The 19,959-nt window shown below is 33.2% G+C and overlaps 1 long non-coding RNA gene across 1 annotated transcript in view; it reads right to left on the bottom strand.

Annotated features, from left to right (window-relative positions):
* Nucleotides 1-12,452, bottom strand: part of LOC127553457 (uncharacterized) — a 116,114-nt gene extending 103,662 nt beyond the window's left edge. Inside the window, exon 1 of the long non-coding RNA XR_007951743.1 lies at nucleotides 12,120-12,452. This is a non-coding gene — a long non-coding RNA (uncharacterized LOC127553457). The remainder of the gene's footprint in view (nucleotides 1-12,119) is intronic.
* Between the last annotated feature and the right edge of the window lie 7,507 nt (nucleotides 12,453-19,959).

Genomic DNA, 19,959 nt, shown 5'->3' with positions numbered 1-19,959 from the left:
TGTGTGTGTGTGTGTGTGTGTGTGTGTGTGTGTGTGTGTGTAGATTGTGGTTTGTCACTGATTACTCAGAGGACGAAAAAAGACCATACAAGGTAATATGAACAGGGCAATTAATATTTGGTATGCTAGAGAAAGTCAGTCTCTGAAATCTTCATGTCTTATCAGAATAACTAAAATGTCATGAATATTAATAAACTTAAGCTCCCAAAAATGCATTAAAACCTTTCTGTGATTGGAATTGTTTAATATACAACCTGACCAAACAATATACTCAAGGCACATGTTCATTTAGGAAACCCAATTATTGGTGTACGTGGCATGTTATCATTAATTCCTTTAAAATGTGGTTATGTGGTATGACATTATAACACCTGTTCAACTTCCATCCTACTTAAAATATTTTCTTCTTCCTTAATTTTACTATATATGAAAATTATACAGCAATATAATAATGCATTCTTTTTATTATAGCTTTTTATTTACAAAACATATGCATGGGTAATTTTTCAACAATGACTCTTGCAAAATCTTGTGTTCCAAATTTACTTCTCCTTCCCCCAACCCCTCCTCTAGATGGCAGGTAGTCCAATACATGTTAAATATGTTAAAGTAAATGTTAAATCCAATATATGTATACATATTTATACAGTTGTCTTGCTGCACAAGAAAAATTGGATCTAGAAAGAGAAAAACCTTAGAAGGAAAACAAAAATGCAAGCAAACAATAACAGAAAGAGTGAAAATGCTGTGCTATTGTCCACACTCATTTACCATAGTTCTCTTTCTGGGTGTAAATGACTCTCTTCATTACTGAACAATTGGAACTAGTTTGGGTTATCTCATTGTTGAAGAGAGCCATGTCTATCAGAATTGATCTTCAGTACATTTTTTTTTAAACTGTGAAAGTTATAGCATAGTGTAGTGGATAGGGCACTAGACTTGGAATCAAGAAGACTTGAGTTCAAAATGTATGCCAAACATTTACTAGTTCTGAGACTCTGGGCAAGTCATTTATCCTCTTTGCCTGTTTTCTCATATATAAAACAAGGAGGTTAAGCTTGATGTCCTCTAGAATCCCTTCCAAATATAAAGGTATTATTTCAAGAAAGGAAAACAAAACAAAAAAACAAAACAAAACAAAAAAACAAAACAAAAAAAAAAAAAACTAGGTACCCGAAAGAGTTTAGAATATATGTCAACTAATAGTTTATAAGAAAATTTTATATCCGTACATACAAATGTATATAACATTTAAAATATATATAAATTCAAATAGAGTTATGTATAGCCTAGAATGACTTATTTCATAAGAATATGAATTGAATATGTTTTGGTTAATAAGCATTACTCAGAATCTTAAACAGTTTTTATATCATTTTTATTTATGTACGTCTTATACTGGGGACAAGAAATGCTACATGACTAAGTACTCAAAATGAAATTATAGCTTCAAAATAATATTACCAAACACACCTCCAATGAACATAATGTGAAGATCTAATTTGTAGCTGACAGATGCTAATTTGTAGCCTCGCAAAAATGTATACTATAGCAATATTCTTGCCAATAGGTCTAATAGTTGCTATAATAAAAATTCAGGCTAAGTTGACCTTGAAAATACTTTCCAAATAGGAACTTTTATAATTCTAAATGACCCAAGTGTATCTGCTCATAAAAACCAGGAAGCAATCAAGCTTCTCCTTAGGAGAAATGTAGTCTATGAAATAAATTAACCTGCTTCATCACTTTCCTTTGGAGAATAAGCAAGTGATTCTTGCTAGGACTGCACTAACTTTAAAATGTTATTCCTGTTAATATTTAGATAAAATAGTGTATTCATAAGTTGTACTGTGTGATTTATATAGAATTTGCCTGGGAAATAGCTACATTAAAACTCTACAATATACTAATAACTTTACACAGTATGATTTGCTTACTAGCTGTATTAATTTTGATTATATTAATTTTAGTATTCAGATTTTCATTACATTCATTAGGGCTGAACTGTGAAAATCTCATTTTCAATTTTCTTATGACAATGTCATACCCTCTGTCTATATTTTAAATTTAGACAGGTTTATGGTTGCAAAACATTTTGTGAACTTATTCTCTCCTTAGGTCCCCACAATCATCTTCTAAGATGATGTATGATATATACATGTGTGTACATATGCAATCATAAATATACATATACATATTTATAGCATATATACACACACATACATATGCACACATATACATTTATGAAATCCCCATTAAAAAGAGAGAGAAACTGAGTCTCTGAGAGACAAGTGACTTGCCCCAAATCTGGTAAATAGCAGAATCAGGACTCAAATCCACATCTTCTCATTTCAAGTTTTTTTGTTTTCTTCACAGTTTGGTATAAACTGTCAAAGGAAGTTTTTCAAGACTTTAGCTCAAAATCTCAGAAGAAAAAAAATAGGCCTGCTTTCCTTTAACTCTAACATATATTTTTAAAAGTATTAGTTAATCAAACCTTTAAGCAATATGTAAATATAATAGAAGAATGACCAATGAGGCCTTATTCTTGAGAGCATGTGTGATGCTTTTTAGAAGTGAATGATGATATGAAATGTAAAGGTCTGGCTCTCTACATCAACACATACTCAAACATTCTGCAACTGTTAATTTATTGCATGGTTAAGAAAGGACCTTTGGGTTGATGCTGAGACAAAAGAGTGCCAAATTGGTTTCTTTGCTGAGGGGGATTTAGGAAAGCTATAGTGTAAGCTTCTGGGTGGGAAGACAGGCATCATGCCTTTATATCCTCATCTGGATCCTCAGTCCTACTGTTGATTTTATTTCTATTATATTGATTTTTTTCACTCTTTGACAAAAAGTGTAGTATGTATTTTGAAGGATCAAAGGTTATAACAGTTTTCTGGCATCTGAGTATGATGAAATACCAGTCATCTACTTGAAGAGTTAACTGTCAGAGGTCCAAGGGTAAGAATTCATACCAAACTTTTCTGTCAGCCAATCCCAGAGAGGAGAAACCTATATGACTCAACATAGCAGTTGATCAAAGATTACCTTAGCAATTTATCTATTGGCTATGTCACATTTGGAAGTGAATTTGGTGAGGCAAATGCTAGTATGAACTGCTTTAAATCTGATCCCATTTTCTCAAGGAACTGAGGATTGTGGTGCTAAGAGAAGAGTTGCTCAAGTATAATAGGTAAAATCATTTATAGCTTCTTTTCCTGCTGTATCTTCTCAATAAATATACATTTTTGTGAAGGCTAATTTGCAGTGATTGATTAAATAATGCTAGAGCCCTGACCAATGATATCGATTATGTAAAGAAGATATTCATTGGCTATAGTTGTAATGAAAATTACATTGATTGATATTGAGGAGGAAGTACTAGAATGACTCCAGACCAGCCAAAAGCATGGGAAAGACACCCCAATCTTTCAAGAGACCTTCAAGAACCAAGATGAAAAGATATAGCTTGCTATATTCTGGGGAAACAATTTATCATTACAAGTGGAAATTGGTTTAAGGAGCCCCAAAGTTTATATAGATCACATAAGCTATACAACATATGAGTTTGAAAAGAGAAAAGAAAAATAAAATATTTGGCTTGTACTTTTCATGTTTGATCATACTGATCATCCTTGAATAAAATAGTAAAAGAAAGAAGAATTGAGTATAGAAAAAATGAGACGCTGAAGAACTTTGAATTTTTGAGTGATATTTTTCAGACTTCTTCAGTATCTTATTTAACATGTACAGAGGATAGAGAATAACTTTGTTCTAAGTAAAAAGATAGCTTTTAAAGAAAAATATAAATTAATTATATGCTATAGACCTCATCTCCTTCATCTCAAGGATTCAACTTCAAATCATGAGAAGCTGAATTATAATTCACCAATCTTATCTCATTTTCATTATCAAGGTCTGAAGTTACTTTGGGTTTAGATATATTTTAATGTTCACCACTGTAACCAGGCAGGAATGCATTTAAATAATTAAAAATTTTCAGAGGACATTATTGTTCAGTAAACAAAAGCAATCTTAGCCACATTTACAAATGAATACCATTTGATTCCCTTTTTCTGCAGAATAGTTTAGAATGGAGCAGCTACCAAACACTTGATCTTCTACAGGAGAAAGCATACAAATTGAAACTCTTTTTATAGCAGACATTTATACTTGAATAGGTCTTGGCTCTTAAAATCCTCAGTGAAGAACTGAGATTTTCTAGGAACCCTGGCTTCCACTAGTGGTTGATTCCTCATTTTATCCTTTGATCGTCTCCTGCAGACTCTCTCTCCCTTTGTAGTTCCTAGTTGTGCTAATTACATATAACTCTTTCCTTGAAGTGCTTCATTTTGTACTCATCAATTGCCCAGTTTCTGCAATATCCATGTTTCATTATTATGAAGTCTAAATTGTCTTATGTATAAAATCAGGGCTAGGGAGGGACGGACAAGTGAGGCTTGGGGTAAATGAACACTAAGGCTTCTTTTAGGACAAAATTCTATGATCTTCACATGGTATAATGTTACAATCTACAACCTAGGATCACAAAGAGTTTAAAAGAAAACAGATACAATCAAATGATACAAAGTCATTCCATACTTTACAAACCAAGATATACCAATGGGTACTGCAGATATATGTCTCAATCTTCTATGCTATAGCTTTGTCCTTAAATAGTTGATGACTATTTCTACAAAAGCTAAAAAGAGATGAAACAGAGACCTTCTAATTTATTAAGTAACCAATGTACAAGACCAGACCCTTGTGTGACAGTACAATATTTAAATTCAGAACAATGCACATATCTCTAATATGAAAAAGTGGATACAAGTAAAATTTATGTTTATAGTCATTTAGAATAGAATCTAAACTGAAGATCAGAATTGGGGCTTAATTGGGAAATTTCATCTTCTTGAAGTTCTTTCTTGCATATACTCTCAAAAGGGGGTACTCTCTTAAGTTTCTCTTGAAGAATCCTTTCCCCCCCACCTTTTTTCAATTTCCTTCTTTCCCCTTTGCTTAAGCAAAAGATTTAATGATTCCTAGAATGATTTTTCTAATACAACTGTGTTGTAAAAGGCTGAATTAAATGGGAATATTTAAATATTTTTAAAGTATTAATGAGTTATTTAGAATGTTTCCATTTTTTAATGATCAATACTAATAATAAAAAAAATATAAAATACTGATAATAATCATCAGGAATATATGACAGAACCACAGAATCATAGAATCTCATAATTGGAAAGGATGTTAAGGGTTATCTAATCCATCCAAACCTCAAGAAGAATCCCCACCTCCACAAAACAAAACAAAAAACAAATAAGCAACTTCAACAACAACAACAACAAAACCCAACAAATCTTTTACAAGCAATTACCTAACCTTTGCTTGGATAAGTCTAGCCTAGGGAAATTTGAGGGTCATTAGGAATCTTCTGCTTTCCAGTAGATTTTTTTCTTGCATAAATCCTATCTAGGGTTCTCACTTACTCATCCAGTCATTTAGTCCTTGCCATACAGTTGTTAATTTCTTTTATAATCATCAGTTATAATCATCACACTTATTAAGGAGACTTCTAATATTCTGAGATTTGATGCACTCAGCAATAATTAACTCTGAAATTAACCCTTAACACAAATATCTGAAGGACTTTAACATCTATAAGGAATTCCTAATTCATTGGCTTTTGAACAGCATATATTCCACAATCTTAGTAAGAAACTTAGAATATCTGCCAATTTATAACTTACAAGATATTAATAATGAGAATATGGACTAAATATGTACATACATATATTGGTGTGTGCCCATGTGCATGTGTTGTATTAATGTAGTCCAGAATATGCCACACAAGTAAAAATTATATATTGATTTGGTATACTACAAAGCAATATCCAATGAGATCAATAATCTTATCAATATTGAAATTCCTTTTATTGATAAGATTAACCACCACTTTTCTATATTCATTCAACATGATAATCTCTTGGTATCATGATACCAATGGAGCAAACATGCATTCCATCCTTTACCCCTGTTTTATAACTGATCCACCACCTTTGTAGTTCACTCATTTCTTTCTTTGTTCATGTATTTCTTACACTACTTCTGTATACCTCCTTTTTAGTATTATAATGGCCTAATCCTGTCCACCATGTGCCTAACTATTAAACTTTGGGTATTCCTCAACTTCAATTCTTTGTAAACTATAGTGTCCCATGACTGGTATTCATATATCATCACTCTTATTACTATCCTGTTTATTTTAAGAAACACTCTTTCTTTAATTTGCTTCTTTCTCATGCTAGAGAACAAAATTCCCTTTTTGTATCTGATATTCATTATTAAGCAAAGTTTGTTCCGAAATTTAGCATTCTTGACAATTTTTTTCAAGGTTATAGCATTTATTTGCATGTATCCTTAGCTAAGTGTCTGCTCTTTATTTTAACTTTTTTAAATTAAAAAAAAAGTCTAGCAGTAAGTCACTGAGTTACTTATGTATCCACATCAGTTTCTTTGCCTAATGCCCTCTTTTATTTCTCACTGAAATAATTTGTACTTGCCTCAACTAATAACTTGAGAGTTAATACTTTAGAGCAATTTCCCATATAGATTTTAAGCAATAATACGTAACTCTATTGTCTCTGAAATCTGTCTTTGCCAATTCTAAGATACATGAGCCCATGCCTTCCTCTTGATAACTTTTTAATTATTTGATCATGGACAAAATACTCAATCTCTTTTAACCTTATGTCTTTAATCTATAAAACAAAGTTAATTATATGTAATGGCATTGACTAGTATAACCACTTGTGTTAAAAAAATTAAAAATTTTAGAATATTATATAACTTTAAGTTATTAACATGAAAGAAGGAATAGACATTTAACTTGGCTTTAGAAGACTGATAGGTAGAGAAATTGGAGTGAAGTGAAATTTAACCCATTCAAACAGGCATTTATTTTAAAATAGTGGTATACAAGACTAGAATAAACTGTCTCATGAGGCAGTAAAGTATCCCTTGCAGAAGATCTTCAAATATATTCTGGATGGAAACTTCTTAAAAACAATGAATACAATGAATTTAAACTAGGGGTCCAAGGATTGATGATAGTTCTCCATAACCACCTATTGGAAAGTTTCAAATCACTAATTGTAACTGCTACAGACTTGAACTTTAAAGTATGGGGATAAATAAGGAGTGGGAAAGTCTAAGCCAGTAATTCTCAAAGTATGGTCTAGAGAATCCTGGGGATCTCTGAAACCCTTTTAGAAGGTCTACAAATTCAAAAATAGTTTTTATTTCCAATATGGTAAATGTCTATAAATATAATCCAGATAAACAAAAATGCTTTGGAGAGATACTCAATAATTTTTAATAGGATAAAGATACTGAAAACAAAAGTTTGAGAACCACTGGTCTAAGCTTTTGGAAGAGGTCTCCAAAGGGTAAAAGAATCAAAAGCTCATGGGGGCAAAGGGAGGAAGTACATGCCTTTCTTTAGTATAAACTTACATAAACACAACACCCACAGTCTAGTGCATTTTTCATTTCTATATCTAAAACTGATTTTCCATCAGGACCTTTATTTTCTTCCTGAGCTCCAGGGACTAACTTGCCTATTTCTCTTTCTGCTGCCAACATCTGTTGTATTATGTCTCTGGCCTCTTGAGGAAATAGGAATCACATATGTCTGAAACCACAGAGTAATTAATAGACCCAATGGGGATAAACAAACCCAAGGGGAAAAGATGTGGTACAAGATGAGATCTCAAGGGGTAATCAGTCAGTCTTTCCAAGTTTAGAAATTTAAGTCCACTTACGAAGTAACAAATCCAGGGATCTAAGAAGAAGATCATAAGTGGAGTTGGAAAACATAAAGCTTAAAGCCAGTGGGTTATCTTTGTGGAAAAAAGGCAGAAAAACAAGTACACAGCACTTTTGAGGGTTCCTAAGGAGCCTTACTGCTAGTAACAACAGAAGTTGATTTAAAAACCTGTTTCCTATACATACTTCTATATTTCACTTGAATCACCAGGAAAAGAAAGACAAAGATAGATATAATAGTTTTGGGGCACACAAAGGGCTTAAGCAATTTAATTTGAAAGGTAAAATATGACAATTATCTCATGTCTTTTATCACAGGACCAAAAAGTTGAAAGCAGGTTTTAGAATGACAAGCTGAGTAGGGCATGGACGAAAGAGGAGATTGTAAAGTAATGGAGTAGGAGTTCCCAAGAAAACTAGCACTAGAGAGAGAAAGAAACAATCACAGGAATTCCCCTTCCACCCACCCCTTCTTAGTTCTCTTTCTCCTTGGCACTAAAAATGGCACAACTGCAGAGAAATTTCAGATGAGATAAAAAAAAAAAAACAAGAAAAAGGAGTCGAGGTTGGCATGGTACTAGACAAAAGGGACATTTTATATAGTAACAAGTTATGTTGAGAAATTCAAGGAAGGAGAAATTCCAAAAGGTAGGGAGAACAAGGGAGAATTTCTTATGGCAATTTACATATCTCTTAGAATAGTCTGTACCTAAGTATAATGTAGCATGAATATCATTGGTGCTAATTAAATAGTTATTGGTTGGCTGGCTGATAAAATCAAGTGGCCAAGAAGAATTAATTAGCCCTTTAATAATCTATCAAACTGTGATCATAAAAAAAAGATAAAAAGGAAAATTATGTCCAATTAACATTTTTTAATATTTCAAAAGATGTAAAGAAGAAATTAGAGAAATGTAGAACCAACCCTATGAGTCAGTGAAGTAACCATACAGATGCATACATATGTATGTGTGTACATATATGTATATGTGTATGTTCATACACATTAAGATTCAGGGATATGAATCAAACCATCCTTTAAAAAATTTAATAATGAAAATAATAGCAATTGACTTTCATGTAGTACTTTAAGTCTGGCAAATATTTAACATGCATATTATTATATGTAATCCATTACAACTCTGTGTAGTAAAGTATTTTCTCCATTTTTTGGATGAAGAAACTGAGGTTCAGAGATGAGAAAAAACTTACCCATGATCATATAGATATTAAGTAGTAAAACTGGCATTTGAGTTCAGGTCTTTTGTCTCCAAATTCTATGCTCCTTCCAATATACTACCTTTGTATTTTCACATTGTTTTACATTGCTGCCATGAAGCAGAAAAGTCTTGGAGTTTGGAAGACTTGGAAACAAGTCAATTATTTGACACATCTGCCTCTGAAAAATTCTAGCAATGTGATAACTCTCAGAGAGTCAAAGAAACAATTCTCAGAATACAGGTTACAAATGCCTTGCCAACTTGCATCTATAGAGGGGGTTTCCACACTGTTAATTTTCCAAACCAATGAAACTCCTCAAAATAGAAATTGTAAATAATAATTCTCTAGAGAAAGTAAAGTTCTAAGTTAAATATTTCATTCACTGATCTCATTGAGATTCTTCTTTTTCTGATAGCTTCTAGTTTATATTCAAAAACATCTTCATTCAAGATCATTTTATTTAAGGAAAGCATTGTTGAAAGTCTTCAGAACTCAGAGCAATGAAATGACTAATCTTGACTTCAGAGGTCTAGATGAGCAAGTATTCCTTTTACCTAAGAGTAAAGAGATGATGGTCAATGAGTGTGGAATGAAGAATACATTTTCAGAAAGAGGAAATACATTGATTATATTGCTTAATTTTAATCTATTTGTTACAAAGGATAATTCTACTGAGGGTTTGATGAGGGGCATTATTGAAAACTATAAGTATCATTTGTGTTTAAGTGAATTAGTAAGACTTTTAAGAAAAGAATATCAAATACCTTTATACATTTGCTCATAAAAATAGTGCCAAAGTGTGTGATACTGATTGAGTCATAAAACTTATTAATGATTTAGTACAGAATCTATTAAATCCTTTCTTGAATCTGCAGGCCAAAGAAACAGTTCAAATAAAATATAAATTGTCAGTTTAAGATTACTTAGTTTTTTTTTTTTAATTTTCAACTCCTATGACTGTCATATTTTCATTTAATCAATAGAATGCAGGTTTAAAATATATTCTCCATAACTTCAAGAAAACTATAACAGAAGTATATATTCCTGAATAGATTATTAAGGTTATCTTTTTAAAGAAACATCATATTCTCCAATATATTTTTAAAAGACAGGTTAACATACTGCCCTGTGTATGTAAATATCAGCTATAAATCAGTGTGCCACTTGCAGATTCCAAAGACAAACCCACATCAATGTCTGTTAAATAAGCCATAATTTTTCACAATATAGAATATGTTCCTAAAAAATAAGTAGTCAAGCCCAGTTGTTTTCATTATATGTCATGTAAGTGTGAGCAACTATTTCATATAACTACTTTCTAATTTGGCCATTTGATGCAAATACAAGCAACTTCAAGAGAGCATAAAAACTTGAAAGAAAAAAAAATCTTGAAGAAATTCTGCTTTTTGTTATGATTATATCTTTGGAAGTATGAAGATCTCCAAATATATCTAACCTTGACCTTTAACCTTGAGGGGGAAAGTATTAAGATTTCAGAGCGGGGTGTAAATGTGGAATTTCTAATATTTCAATAACTGAATTTCAATCATTAATTTTCTTTGTAACCCTATGTATTTTATATATTGAAAAATATTATTTGGGGAAAGATCCACATTTTCATTAGACTGCCAATGTAGTCCAAAGTGGGGGTGTAAAAGGGGGGAGAGAGAGAGAAAGAGAGATTGAGAGAGAGAGAGAGAGAGAGAGAGAGAGAGAGAGAGAGAGATTAAGACTCCATGCCTTACTGCTGCCATTCCACGAGCAGCAGCACTGATATTTGATTTCCTTTGACCTAGGAATCTCGTTTGTTTATTCCACCCCCAACTCCCAATTTCCAACGCCCAGCTAGGGCTTGAACTTCAGTAAAAGCAAGCCACAAAGACCCTGGAGAAAAACTAAAGCTTGGAGAAATAAATAGAATCTCTCAACCTTTTCTCCTTCCCATTCAGGCACACTCCTGCAGCCAAATATAACCAGAGAAGCTAAGTTTTCATCAACCTTTCTCCCCAAGAGGCAATATTCCTCCTGGTCATATGTTCTTGCCAGGTGGAAAGATACACACACACACACACACACACACACACACACACACACACACACACAAACAGTCAATTCATCCTGCTGTTTAAATGCAGAAACAAATGAATGGAGTCCCTACCACTTTCCTGGGGAACATGGGGACAATCAAGCAGAAACTGATCAAAATTCTCTCGGTTATCACCGAGAGGTATAAGTGGTATCAATTAAGCACAGCGGGGCCTCGATAGACCTATTTGATTAGTTACACATCCAGGGAAGATTGGGAATAAACGTATTGTTTTTCACCGCTCAAATCCCTAGAGATTTACTTTACTCCAGCATTTAGAAGCAACGCTTCCTCTGTCTCTTAAACAATGAAACTGACATTTTCAAAGGGAATACTTATTGGGGGTTGGAGTTGAGGGGTGAAAGAAGATAGTAATGTGAAGGGAAAATAGTTTTGGTCCTATCGAGAAACAAACAAGAAGAATTCTCTCACTTCTCTAGCTTTGTTCTTTAAATAAACCCGTGTTCTTTAACCTCAAGAAGAAGAGGATAAAGCAGAAGCATGACAAGAGTGGCTGCCTAAGCAGGTGACCCTTCAGCTTCTCACTAGTATCTAAGTAGTAACCTTAGCAACGAGAGGCTTCCCCCTCACTACAAGCAGCCTGTTTCCCTTAGTCTTCCTTCTCACTCCATTTCAACTCCAATGCAAAATACGCCTCTCTGTCCCTGAAGTTCAGGGAGAGGTGTCTTAATTGAGCCCCCAAAGAAACCCACACCCCCATACTCCCTGTGCCTTTGGAAGCAAGTCCAGCGCAAGCCACCACTCTCCGCCCTGAGCGTAATAGGGATTCCTAGTGACAAGCTCCTAAACCCATTTCTCCGACAGTCCGAAATAGAAAGGACCATCCTTTCCCCTCTTAATCCTCGACCCTCACAGGCAAAGGGGCTTCGGGAAGTTAATCCTCAACCCTGACAGCCTGGCTGGGGACTAGCAGCCCACCCAACCTTGTGCGGACGCCGCCAGTAGGCAGTACCTGGGTAGGGATGGGATCCTCGGAAGCTCCCGCGTCCTCCCGAAGCATGCAGCCTTCCCAGCTCCAATCAGTTTATTCCTCAGTTCATGCTGATCCGGCACTTGGAGGCAAAGGGATCCGGCCCTGAAGCCCCCCTTGGTTAGGGGATTCTGCCAAGTAGTGAGCGGGGGATGGGAGGAGAGGAGAGACAGCTTCGCAAAAGAGACTCTAATTACAGCTGCTTAGTCAAATCTAACAGCTGCTTTCTCCTTTCTCAGACAAGCAGCAGTAGCGACAACACAGACACTTTACACCCACAAGGAGGTGTGGGTGGGCACTGAAAGCTTCACTTCTTTTTCTTTTACACACACACACACACACACACACACACACACACACACACACACACACACACACACGTTTTCTCCTAATAGCCACTGCGCGCAGGTTTCTCCCCTTCTGTCACGAATGTCTTCTTAACGTTTTAAAGCCACCCCTGTTTTCACTTAACAGCTTCTCTCCATACTTCCTTACTTTTCCTTTATTTCACTCTTTCATTATAAAAGCATTCTTTTTAATTCTCTCCTTGATTCTCTTTCCTTCTTTTCTCACACTTTCTCGAATTCTGCCCCTCTCTCTCTTATTCTTCCTCACACAATTCTGCCTTTCAATTACATCCGCCTCACCCTTTGCTGCAAACCTAAGAATGTGGCCCCTTCTTCAAACTTTCCCCTCCTAGAACTGTTAGAAGGAAAAAAAAAGGGGGGGGGGGTGGGGAGGGAGGGAATACACACTGCAACAGTCTGGTTGCTAATCAGCATGACAAAGAGCTGGTTGATTCCCCACTGACTGATGGAATAGAACAAAGGGGAAACACTGGGTATATTGCAATTGTCACCGTATGAGATGATGGAAAAAACATTTTAAAGATACACAGCCATAAATACTTCCTTCACTTTCTTATTCTTTCCCCTTTAAGGCTTTCTAAAATCCTCAGAGACATTCTCCTAATATACATCAAAATTCATATTTCATTGTAAATCCAGTAGGTAATTTGAAAAAGGCAAGAGTCATTATAACTGTAGAATTATCTTGAAATTTCCAAGCTGAAAGAGATCTCAGATATGATCATATAAAGAAGAGGAAAGAGAAGTTAAGTGACCTGTTTAGGTATAACTCATGGGCAGAACCAAAATTCAAATCCAAGTTGTCTGCTACCTAATTGAGTTATAGTTCTATTATATCAAATTACAATTGACTTTTTCTCTGCAACTGTATTTTATTTGGGGGGGGAGGGTTGTTGTTGTTGGTGGTGGTGGTGGTGGTAGTGGTGTGTGTGTGTGTGTGTGTGTGTGTGTGTGTGTGTGTGTGTGTGTGTGTGACTTGAAAGGAGTAGGATACTACTTATGTACTACAATATGGGGGCAACTTTTGAGATTTCATTTATCTGTCTCTTTAATATGTCATTTGTACTTTTTATAACAAATGCTGTTTTCCAAACACCCAACTGTTATATGAACAATTTATGTCCATCTTTGGTATGGGCCTTTCTGAAAACATCAAATAATAACTATGAAGATAATGAACATAGAAACTTAGGATATTTTCTTAGGCTATCCAAAAGCCCTCACAACATATAGTAGGCATGATTTGTAAAGATAGCATTGAGATTATATAAAAGGATTAAACTCTTTATGATTGTGATTTTTCTTGGATGTCATTCATTTTTTTAGGGTGAACTAAAATAGAGTGCCTCTAGATTTTTAGTATATGTGACACAAGATCAATTCAGGTAATTGATTTATCTTTACAGCTACTTTACAGGGGAAGTGTGTATGTGACAAGTTTATGTATTATAATTCTAGTTTCAGAGAAATTCAGATTCAGCATAGGAAATATTTCCTTTTTTATATTTTATTATCCTATAATGCCTAAAATCATTATGAATTAATCTACTTTCTTGAGCTATTAGTATTTTCAATAAAAACCTTCAACAAAATTAGAATCTTTTACAATTAAGACCTACCTTATTATTTAAATTGCTACTGCAGAATCAATTAGAGTGTTAATTTTGGATACAAAATGTGATTATTCCTTTTCTTCAAATTCTTATGCTAATCATAAGTATTTATGAATATATTTGGTCACTTTACATTCCCAGACTTATGGGAATAATCCCTATATAAATCCAATTCCCAATCTTTATCACAGGAAAGTAACAGTAGCTTCTAGAAGACTACATTTTCAAGTGAAATCTCTGATACCAAGCTAGAAAGATTTTGGGTAGAGTCTTGGTAGCAGACTTTACACCTTTTCTCTGAACATCAGCTTTGCTAAATTCAGACTCATTAAAAAAGAGTTGTTTACAGGTTATAAATTTCTTCAACCATAATAATTTATTAACCTAACTACTTAAGGAAAGAGGAGCAGTGCTGGTGACGTGTTGAAATGAGTATCTACAATTATAAAATCATGGATCCTTGAAACACAACTACCTTTGGATTTATAAAAAATAAATATGCTATCCCATCATATTGACACTTTGTTATTAAACATGTCAATATTGGCTCTATTCTCAAAAGTCAATTCTTAAAGTAAGATTTGAAAGCTGATTTGCCATTAGCAATAGCACACTACATACAAAGATATCCAATTCTAAATATTAATTCTTTTGCTAGCATAGAAATGTATTATCCATTCTTTGCAACCCCATGAGTTACAGTTATAAAAGAAAATTGCCTAAAACAAAGTCCTGAAAGCAAGTATGTTCCATTAGCTTTAGATTTTTTAATACTTTAGAAACAAAATTATTAAAACTTTGGGATTATAAATGTGTTTTTATTGAACCAGTTGATAGCATTAAATGAAACTGTATTTTAAGTAGACTTACATCCAAATGTCCCCCTTTTTAGATTCTTTTCTTAAATGTAGAGACAACCTAGGAATGTTAATGAAGTAGTCTGTTCATTTTTAACAGATATTGAAAGGCCTGGGATATCCATTTCCCATGTAATTGGAACTGTATTCTATATTAACTAGACTTTTTAGATATAAATGTAAATGTATTTACAAATGCAATTTTACCATTTAGAAAATTTTAACACATTTAATTAAAAAAGTCATTTCTCATTAGAGAAAATTTTCCCCATATTCTGCACATTTTAAATTCTCTACTACATTATTCACATATTCATATCTTCATGTTTCATTCGAACAGGCAGCATGGTGCAGTAGATGGAGAATGGACAGTAAAATAAAGAAAATCTGAATTCAAGACCAGCCTTTGACATACTATCTATGTAACTGAGTAAGTTACGTTTTCTTAGCATCCTTGAGCTACTTTATAGGACTATAAATTCATTTTTTAAAAAAATTAACTTGTATTAGTAGAAATTTCTTTACTGGGACTTTCTTATGACAATAAAATGAAATGTCTAGTCTCTCTCTACCACTTCCAAAAAATTCTGAAATTCCAAGTTTCCTAGATTCAAATTCTGCTGGTCACATACTTGCTGTATGGGCAAGTCACTTGAATACCCTTTTATCCATGCAACTCTAAAAATATGTTGCAATTATTTCCATTTGTTGGGGGCATTTTCACTGAATTAGTATCTACCTGATGAAATTTCAGATGTTGACTAAAACTAAATTTCTAGATTAAGATCAGCAGTCTTCTCCTAAACTTAACTTTGAAAGCCTGGAATTCCTATTCATTCCATTCTGTTCTGTTTTCTTCTCTTTGTTCTTGAATATCATCTTTCTCTCATTTATTAGACTTTTTTTTAAACATCTAGAACTACTAAAATCATTTAGCAGTCTTTCAAAACTATTTTAGGCACAAATATAAGTATTAAGGGAATATTTAGGGCAGAGAAATACACATATCTGATATTATGCATTTATATCTTCTATAGAGGTTTCAATGAGTTCTACCAGACATCTGTTATCCTATCTTAATTTGCTGTTGTAGATTAGGCAAGTCATTTATGGTTCCTGAGACTCATTTTCTTCATCTGTTTGATGAAAAGTTTGGACTAGATGTCCTCTGAGGTTCCTTGACATATTAACTCTATGATCTTAATTAATATCAAAGGAAAAAAATAGGTATCTATGTTCACCAAAGCAAATGTCTCTCTTGGATCATGGTGGAAGCCCTGACATTTTAGAGATCTTGACATTCTTGGGGTGGGATGCACGCTGTGATACCAGAGGTATATCATAGAAAGTTCAATTTATTAGAACATTTTTTAAAAAATAAAAACAAGCTTAACTATATTTATCCCCTACAAACTTTAGAATAGCATGCTGTTTTGCTTTCTTCTTCTTTTTTTTTTTTTTTTTGAGCAGAAAAAATCCATTATTAGCTAATGAACTCTTTAGGTTATCACATTTTATATGGACAAGATTTAAATAATGGTTTAATGCATTTCATAAAAAAAACAAGTTTATTAAAACATCTTACTGCAGCTTATTTCACTTGGACTAAAAATTTAGCTTTGTTAATGATTTTTTTGTCTAAGTAAATTTTAATTATAAAAGTTTGGGGAAATAGTTTAAAATTAGCTTTTCTTAACATTGGTAACCATAGTATCAATAAAAACAAGTTTCTCTATTGCATTTGTATCATGCAATTCTGTATAATAATAAGAAATACATGGGTAATGGTTCTGAGGTTTCATTTTGCTCTGCTTTGTCAAATGCTTTCTTATTATACTAAAAATAAATAAACACAGGAGGATTTTTTATTCTTTACACATTTTAATGAATTATATGACTGAAAAAGTTTTCTAGTACAGGAAATTGCTTGTGAAAGCATGTCTATGCTCTTCTCATCATCATGCATATAATATGTATGTAGAATATTGTCATAAAAATTTATAAGAGGGCAGGTAGGTGTTGTAATCTATAGAAAGCTGGCCCTAATAAAGTCAGGAGGATCTAAGTTAGCACTGAATTGCCCTGATTGCCTCCCAAAACAAAACAAAACAAACAAAAAGATTTCATAGCATTAAGAAAAAAGGCATAAAAGTTTGGAGAGCTGACATCCTCTCAACTGTTTTGGGGGGTAGTAATGTAAGATTTGTGTGTTTTTTTTCCCTTTTAAGAAATCTTGAATACCATTCCCTGAATAATGCTTAACATAATTATCTGAACTTTAGTATTACTACTCAACCTAGACGACACTGAACATGGACATTCAGCTAGGATTTAACAGACAAATAGAATGAACCAGATTGCATTTGGGAAACCTTGTAGGACTCCTTCATGCAGATTCATCTTTTTTTAATATCAGTATTTTCCTGGTGATGCTATATTACTCTGAATCAAGAAATTCTATAATTTCTTAAGGGTTAAAATTGTGGGTGAACAAAAAAGTCAATGGATAGATGAATGTGGCCTTGAGAAACTGCAGTATATAACACTGATGATATGGTTAACTAGTGGTTTTAAAGCCACTATTGAGAAAAAAAAAGCACAAGGAGAAAAAAGAAGCTAAGTCAATGATGTAGCAAAATCCCAAGTGCTTTTTTACCAAGTGCAATGTTACCTATTGAAAGATAAAAGATTAGGAGAAGGCCACCAGAAAATTAGGCAGATTTTCTGTGGATGCTTTATAAGAAAACACATAGCATGATTAGGCTTCCTTTGAATGGGTCACAATCTGCACCCCTGGAGAAAATAGCTATATTAAAGAAAACACAGATTCCTTGAAATTTTGACCTTATTGTTTGGTGCTCTTGTTAAAAGGAAGGATTATCATTGTATTTTAAGTGTTAGAAAGTGAAAGTTACTTCAAGGTGAGCAAAAAAGTTTGTCTTGAACAAAATAGATAATATTATCTGCAAGGAACATCTGGAGAACCAAATTATCTAAAAGGAAATCATCTTAGAGTTGGACTCCACGTTGGATCTCCTCTATGGAAATAGCAAGCACTTCAGGTGAACATATGTCTCCATATTTCATTGCTTGCTTGATATTTCTAATAACAGCAATATTAAAGTTATATTTGTTGATATATCTTTCAAAAAATCATTTATTTCTGGGAAACATTTATGAAGGAAGACTTCAAGTAAGCATTTTGGTCTAGCAAATTACATTTATTTAAAAGAGAAAACAAGAAATAAACACAGTAGATGTTCACTTTCTATAGGTCTTTTTCGGTTGTAAACCTATAGAACATTGTGATAGATTTTATATCTTTTGTTTTGTTGTTTTGGGGGTTTTTGTTTGTTTTTGGAGACCATAAGGAGGATCACACAGCTGTTAAATGTCTGAGGCTGCATTTGGACAGGTCTTCCTAACTCCAAGATAGGTTCTTTTATCTACTGCAGTTCTATGTGTCTTTTGTATGTTATCTTGTAATATTTTTACTAAGGATTCCTGGTGCATTTTAGGCTATTTTAATTAAAATTTTGCATAGACATAGGGTAATATAGACACTTTCTCCAGTGACATGTGGGTGTGGGTATGGGTGTGTGTGTGTGTGTGTGTGTGTGTGTGTGTGAGAGAGAGAGAGAGAGAGAGAGAGAGAGAGAGAGAGAGAGAGAGAGAGAGAGAGAGAGAGAGAGAGAGATCCAAGGATTTTTCCTACATATTTGATATCTTTTCATATCTAAACTATCCTGAGAACCAAAATTGTGATGCCCCTCAAAATAAGTTGCCCCAATACAACTCTCTTCTGTGTACATATTCTTTGAAATAGCTACTTTTTCTATCTTTTTTTTTCTTACTTCCACTTCCTTTTGAAGTAAATCCAATACACTGATATTTCAAGTTTTAATCTAGATATTTCCACTGTCATAAAAACAAAAATGTTTGCTATAAAATCTTTATAGATCTTTTGCATTTTTTTTGCCTTATTGTTGTTCTCAGTTTTCATTCTTAAATGTTTAGGGGGTTATTTATTACTTATTTTTTGCTTTGAGCAATACTTTTCATGATTTTGCACTATTCTTTTCTGATAAGATTTTAGAAGAGAGAAAGTGTATTCTAAACCTACATTATCTGTTACTGCCATTTCTTTTCATTTAAAAAGCCAATTGAATTGTTTTCTGTTTGTTTTTCTTGTTATTACTTGCTGAGACTATTATTTACTTCTCTACTTCACCTTCTGCTGAACTGATTTACACTAAAATGCCATGTGAAGTTATTTTCATTGATATCTGTTGCCATTCCCCTATCTAAATTGTTTTCATCAGCATTGTTTTTAGTTCAGACCCATGATATTGTCCATGTGGGGATATCACAATATGGAAATTCCCTCCATTTACAAGTTATACTTAGAAAATTAGATTGAAATTGTTTTAATTATCCATCATGTCATAGGATCATAAATTGTTGACTAGAAACCTAAAGTTGGAAGAAAACTCAAAAGCCATATAGTCCAATTTTTCATTTCAGCAAGGAAACTGAAGCCTGACAAGGAAACCGACTTGCTTGAGGTCACACAGCTAGAAAGTGATTAAGATGGGATTTTAATCTATGTCCTCAATGTTCATCATTTTCTTACAGTTTTAATGTAGAGGATTTGATCAATAGATATTTTATTGATTAATTTGGGCAAGATTATCTATTTTTCCTCTCAATAACAGTTCATTTCCCTGAGTTATACAGAAAATTGTCTCAATCCTTCATTTAGATGTCTACAGAGAAAATGTTAAAATTTGTAAAATTGTCTATTTCATAAATAAATAGTTCACAAATAAATAAGTCATCATAATCTTGAAATATTGGTAAAACACTTTTTAAAAACTATCAGTGTTGTCCCCCTCATGTACTATTTTGCTCTGACTTATACCCACTGATGTATATTAGTTACTATGGAAACTATAATGTTATTTGTATATGTAGTGCTTATCAA

The sequence above is a fragment of the Antechinus flavipes genome, chromosome 3, assembly GCF_016432865.1.
Source record: "Antechinus flavipes isolate AdamAnt ecotype Samford, QLD, Australia chromosome 3, AdamAnt_v2, whole genome shotgun sequence".
Classification (NCBI taxonomy): Eukaryota; Metazoa; Chordata; class Mammalia; order Dasyuromorphia; family Dasyuridae; genus Antechinus; species Antechinus flavipes.
Note: the sequence above shows the minus strand (reverse complement) of the source record. Positions and strands in the feature narration are given on the sequence as shown.